We start from the raw sequence: 6,459 nt of genomic DNA, 5'->3' as shown, positions 1-6,459 counted from the left end.
AACGGTGGCGTCTCCGGAAGGGAGCGCTGCGCGTAGCCGTGAACAACGGGCAGGAGCGGCGACGGGCTTCCCAGCCTGGCCGCTGGGGCTGCCTGCCCGGCCGGGGAACGATCGTCCTCACCCGGCGGAGCCCCGCTCAGCGCGGTCGGTGCAAGGCGGTGTCCTCACTCGACAGTTCCAGCTGCTGCCAGAGAAATTCCGCTTTCAGCGTTGGGGAAGAATAAAGAGTGAACCCTGCTGTTTGCCCTTAATTGCAGTCTAGCACCGAGCCGCTGCTGTAAAATCAAATTATTTTTCTAACTTATTACCGTCATCTCTCAACGCTATTGGGACAAGTAATCACCTCTCGCCAGCGCCATCACAAAGCTGCTGTCGGCTGTGTTGGTCTGTCGGCTGGGTTGCACGGGTGTGATGGGTTGTACCTCGCTGCCTCGCTGCTGAAGATGCTCCAGAAACCCGCTCTCTTGGCTCCCGGACTGGTGGCAGCAAGAACGCGTTTGCTACAGAACAGACTCCGATGTATGCCTGCGTACATCTGCCCGTGTGTGTGTAGACAGATAAACACAAACATGGATTGTCTGTGAGAACGTGAAGCGTTTTGGAGCCCATGCCACACTTGAAGGGATTTGACGTGGTTACCCAAAAAAGGGTGAGCATTGTGTCACTAGTGACCACGAGGACAGAGGGCTTTGAAGTGTTACCTTATTTTTAAACTGAAAAAGATAACGCTGCGGTTACTGTTCAAAGTTTTCTGCTCCTGCCTCTGATTTCATCTGAAAATCCCTTGCAGTTACTTGTTTTAAGCGTTCCAGATACCAATTAACAGATGAAGCCGCCACAGGATATGACAGCATGGACAGTGCACTGAAATGCCAGAGCAGTCCTTAATATCAACAGTAATATAGCAAATTGACTTTATTTCCTTGTGCAAAAATGTAGACATTACAATACTAAAAATGCACAGAAGCCAAGCGGGACAAGAAATTGAAGCTTTTTCCATATAAAAGAAACGCAGAGGTACACCCAGGGCTGCTTCTATTCTGTGTATTTCTATTCTGTATATAAATTACTTAACATTTTGTGTATATCAGTGGCAACTGAAACACAAGCTCTCCAAATATTTGCCAAGAGTTTGGCTATTTTTTGTTATGTTCAGAAACAGGGCCTCCCGTGTGTCTTTTTAATAGTACAGATAAAGGTCTAGCTCAGATACGCTATCAGGTGCGGGACCGCAAACCTTCCCCTGGTGCCTGTTGTTTGTGTCCCTGAGCACGTAGAAAATACTCCTTCATTTTTTGCCCCTTGTCAGCACTTAGTTATTCTGAACTTATCTTTACGAGCGTAGATTACATTTGTGGGAAACATACTCACTGAGCAAGAGGCAGGCAGCCAGAGACACCTAACGATAAGTGGAATCAGTCTACAGAGCTTTATGTTCTGGCCCGCCTTCCTTCTGTCCCTTCAAATTAACACGTGTGTTATCAGCCTACAATTTTTGTTTGAGAAAATAAGAGCAGCAAGTTGTTGACTGGTCCTCTGATACTTTGGGTAAGAGGACATTTAACTGAAACACTCTTTTATTCTGTTTGCGCATCACCTAATGCATTGAGAGCGAGCCCGGGACTTTTTGGTGCTGCTGGAATAAACGTGTTGATGCCTGCTTTGGGTTGTGTTTACAGTGTGATAACGGAAGCAAATTTGCTTTTCAAATAACAGGTGCTAGCATAACCCCCAGCTACGCTGTTTGTCCTGAAATGAAAGGACGTGTAACGATCTGTCCGAGCACCAATGAAAACACAAAATTCACATATTCATTCATCTATAACGATAAGACGAAATCAGAACCAGATTATGAATGTGCGGGCAGGGCGCCTTGCCGTAATTAACACAAGAAATACAGACGTTTAGGTGAAAATAACCACTGCACTGTCATTAAGTAGCAGTGAACACCGTGTTCGGAGAGCTGCGGTGTCTGTTTGCTAGCAGTTTAAAGGACCTCAAACCAGCAGGAGCTGAGGAAAGGCCTCTCAGCTGCGGCGAGGGTTGTCCTTGGCTTGGGAGGATGTGAGATGGAGGGAGGCAAAGCCGCGGTGTGCCTGCTGCCACAGCAGGGAACAAGCTCTCGGGGGGCACCAGGAAAGGCTGCTGCAGCCTGCCAGCGTCGAGGGGAGATGAGGTATGGGGATTGCTGCACTGTGAAGAAGGGGATGCAGAGGGGTCCTTCGGGTAACTGCTGGGCAAAGATCTGGGCAGCAGAATGCCCGAATTTGAGATCTGTGAACTCTCCCGCTCCTACAGAAGCTTCCCAAACACTAGGCTGCATGCTTAATGCTTTCTTTATACCCCCTGATAAGATGTTTTTAAGGGTCTTACTGGAATCATCACACATTTTTCTTCCATTTTTAAAGCAAGAAGTAATTAGAACTTCTTCAGAAAGCTCTTACAAGGACTTCTCTTTTAATTTTCAGTATATGGACTGTATATGTATATAAGACTCCATGAAAGCATGTAAAATCAGCAGTATGACAACGCACAGCTCCACAGAGCCAGTTAGATTCGCAACACTCATCTCCAAGATGTCAGCACTTGTGAGGCTGCCGCACACCTGTGAACTGGTGTGTGCGAGACAGCGGTCAGGAATTTTGTTCCTGTTGGGGGCTGACCACAGCGGTGAGCGAGCCCCAGAGCCTCTCCTGAAGACATCCCCTGACTGATAACCAGTCAAGATGCAAGTGCAGCCAAATGGTCACTCCAGCTGAATTCAGTTTTGGGATGCTTGATAGATACTGCAAGCTTGCCTCTGAAGTACGGGTGTGCATATTGTTGCTAAGGATAAAAAAAACCCAGGTACTTACTATACCCATTTTTTTAAGCCATAGAAAGGCCATGATGGTTTTAATAATGCAAAGGGTTTTCTGTCTGAGGGGGAGACAGCATTTTTTTATTAGACACTGATTAGATTATGAGCTTTCCCTGACAAAAACAGATTCAAGGAAAACACAGATTGCTCGTAACAGAGCCAAGAACACTTTTTGCCTATCAGGACCTTGATTTCCAAGGACCAAATCAGTCAGGATGGAGTTTGAGGTTGAGCAATTTTAGAAAATGTAAATCTCATCCTCAGTGGGAAAACAGTTTGTTCTTTGAGCCATACCTTACACGCTGAACCTACCCGTAGACAACTCTGTGTCAGTCCACCGGTAAGAAAACCTCGAAAAAGAGTGAATTGTCTTCCTAGACCTGAGAAAGGGCCTTAAGGTACTAAAGGTGCTCAGCAAGCCTGAATGCCCTATATATCCTGACACGATGCCACAGTATGTGGAGAAAGGGGAAAGCTTCCTCAGATCCCAAGTGAAAAAGGCTCTGGTTTTCATGAAATGACGCTTGTTGTCAAGCGTACTTGTTTTGGTAGCTGATGTAATTTTTTTTTAAGAAGAAAAAAAGAGAGACTTTGCTGTCCCTTTGTCAAGCTGGCCTTTTGCTTAGAGCAACCAAAGGACAATTCCTATTGCCTATCAGGAATAAAAGCAATTTCAAACACAGGCAAAGCACAGAAAACCTGTATCTAAAGGGTAAATGCCTCTTAAATGCTTTCAGATGAGAACTATAGACCCCAAAAGTATCAATGATTATGAGGTGTCTTACATGATTACGGCGGCAAGGTTTGATTCCTGTCTTTGAAGATGCTGGTTTTAATGCACACTGCCACAAAAGTAGTCAAGTGTGTTCCATGCTGCCGTCAAAGAATAAAATCCAAAAGCAGGGCAGTATTATCACTATTAGTAATGGAAGTCCCAAATGTTGGCCAATTATTTGACATTAAATTTAAGTATCACTAAGTATCATATTCTACAGCGAAAGGCCAGTTCCACAAAATATGAAGATGGATCACTGCTGCTTTAAACTTATATCTTGATCATGGCAACACGTTGGCATTTGCCTCTTTCATTGCCGTGAATGCTTCCACACAGCTGCAGATGAACTGAACACCGATGAGGAGGCAAATAACGTTTTACCTCCACGAGCGACCAAAGGAGCAGACCAGTTTCTTCTGGCTGTACAGTATGGAATGATGCAAGGCAACATCAGCGGGGAAGGAGAGCGGTCACATCTCCTTCCCTGAAGAATCCCAGTTGCATTTTTGTCTGTAAGGATCCCAACAAAGCAGGTATTAGTACCATTATTTGTGTGTAAGATTTTAAAGACTAGAGAATTTCCTATTACAGGAAAGGTATAAAATTAAGGTTTTTTGAAAATTATAGTATGTTCTCATATAAAAATTTACAAATTTAAAGTAATTGCTATTTGCAATTTTTTTTTGCCTATAAAAGGTGCAGCTTACTTTTAATCAAACTCACATTCCCAACAAAAGTATTTTTTGTAAATATTCACCAACCAAGAGTCAGATTTGTGGTAAAAAAAAAAAAGCAAGGGTTTCACATTTTGGTAACAACGCTGATCTCTGTAAAGGTTAAATTTAGAAAACATTTTTTAGCAGAAGAGCAAATTGGTGAACACTGAAATGCTCTAAATTTTAGCCTATTTCTAATAAAACTGAGTCACTATTACCAAATGAAAATGCCAAAATCTTTGCACTTTAAGTGCACAAGTTCATTTATTGTATTCCTAGAAAGATAATAAATACACTTTGTGCAACATAGCCTTACTCTTCTACTGATAGCAAGTAAGCTCTCTGTTCTGAATGGACGCCCTAGTTTTTACTGACTCACTTAATTTCCCAGAGCTTAGATTTCCAAGAAATGGTAAAACGTACCAGCAGCACAGGGCAGTGGTTTGCTATTGAGTATTATGCTGCTCATTAACTACATTGTATTCAAAATCACAGCTGCCTAGTCACATTTAACAGGTTTTTTTTCTACATTTAAATAACTGAACTTTGATCTGTACCCTACATGTTTCATGATTATTTGCCTTTGTGCAATTGCTACATTATTTTGTTCCTTTACATGTCCCTTTTATCTATTTGGATCTCAATCCTGGACACTGTCCAAGCAGAATTAAATAGGGTACTGGAACTTTGATAGAGATACCAAGATAAGACACATTAATCTCTGTTGTTGGTCCGTCACTCATGTTGGGTTGTGAAACAGTTCTGCTGTTTGGGGCTGAGAGCAAAGGTGCAGCAGCTTGTTGGGGTGAGCTGGCCTGAGGTCCCTGGGGCTGCTTCATGTTCAAACTCCTTCCACCTGTTAGTGGAGTAAAGGTTAAGTGTGGGCAGAGAAAGGGGCTGAAGCCTCACTTTATGTTCTCTTAAGTATGTATGGTGATATTTGTAAAGCTTTAAATACAAGGGAATCCTGTCTGTAGGATTTACTTTAGATGTATTGTCCTTTATGGGCTTCGCACGCCTGCTAACACTTGGGTGTTAATCTGAGCTCATCCTACATTATTGATTTTGTATTTGCATTGATGACCTTACATTGCAATCAGTCAAATATTACATTAAGAATGACAGATTGGTATATGGTGCAGTTGATAAACTAGGTTACCTGGCGCTGCCCTTATACATCTACATTACTCATTCTCTACTGAATTTTGAAAAGATGCAGAGGCTGCAATGGTTGCCCAGGAACTGTACGATATCTTTCTAAAACAATCACTCTGTACTGCTTAAAATCACATATTCTTGAGTTTTACTCGTATGGTAGATCTACTCGTTGCTTGCCGATGAGTCTTTTGAACAGACATCAAACTTGTTTTTCCCATCCAGATTTAATCTGAGGTCTTTGTTCGTGTTGTCAGCTGCCCTCGGTGCGCAGCATCATTAAAGAACGGCTGTGGCCCGTGCCTGCTGCCAGTTAATGCATCCTGAGGAGATCCGTCTGCCGAAGGATTTGGCTGCTCACAGGATTTTTCAGAGATTTCCTTTCCTTAGGGCACCTGAGGAGATTCTTGTCTTGCTGGACAAGCTGGAAATCCCTCAGTAACTGAGGAAATCTCATGGAAATGGTTCCCTCCTTCGGCCTCACCCTTCAGTCAGACTGAACTCTCCAAAAGCAGAGCCCGACTGTGAGTGTTGGAGTTACTCCAGCCACCAGCGCTGTTGGTGCAGTCTGGGCTAACAGCCCTGCTTTCTGCAGTTCAGGTGGGGTCTTTTCCCCGTGCAGTAAGGCTGCAGCTTTCTGTATTGTAAAACAGTGACTGATCCAGGCCAGGGGAACCCAGCTCGGGGCTCGTCCTGCTCCCGCTGCCGCGCGGCTCCACGCGGAGGGTTAGGACCCGTTTTACGCTCGCGGGTTGAACACCTCCAGGCTCGGGCTGCCCGCCGAGCAGAGGGCGACCGCAGGCCTGTCGGTGCCGCCGCCGCCGCCGTCTGCGGTCCTCGGGGCTCGCCGTCGCACACCGTGCGCTTCGCCAGGCCCCGTTCGTCCTCCTCCGCCCCTAAGGCTCCGCTAAATCCTGCTACGCAGGTGCGGATCCGCCTCCGCAACACAAACG

The sequence above is a fragment of the Opisthocomus hoazin genome, chromosome 2 (assembly GCF_030867145.1).
Source record: "Opisthocomus hoazin isolate bOpiHoa1 chromosome 2, bOpiHoa1.hap1, whole genome shotgun sequence".
NCBI classification, from domain to species: domain Eukaryota; kingdom Metazoa; phylum Chordata; class Aves; order Opisthocomiformes; family Opisthocomidae; genus Opisthocomus; species Opisthocomus hoazin.
This window is presented reverse-complemented; position numbering follows the sequence as displayed.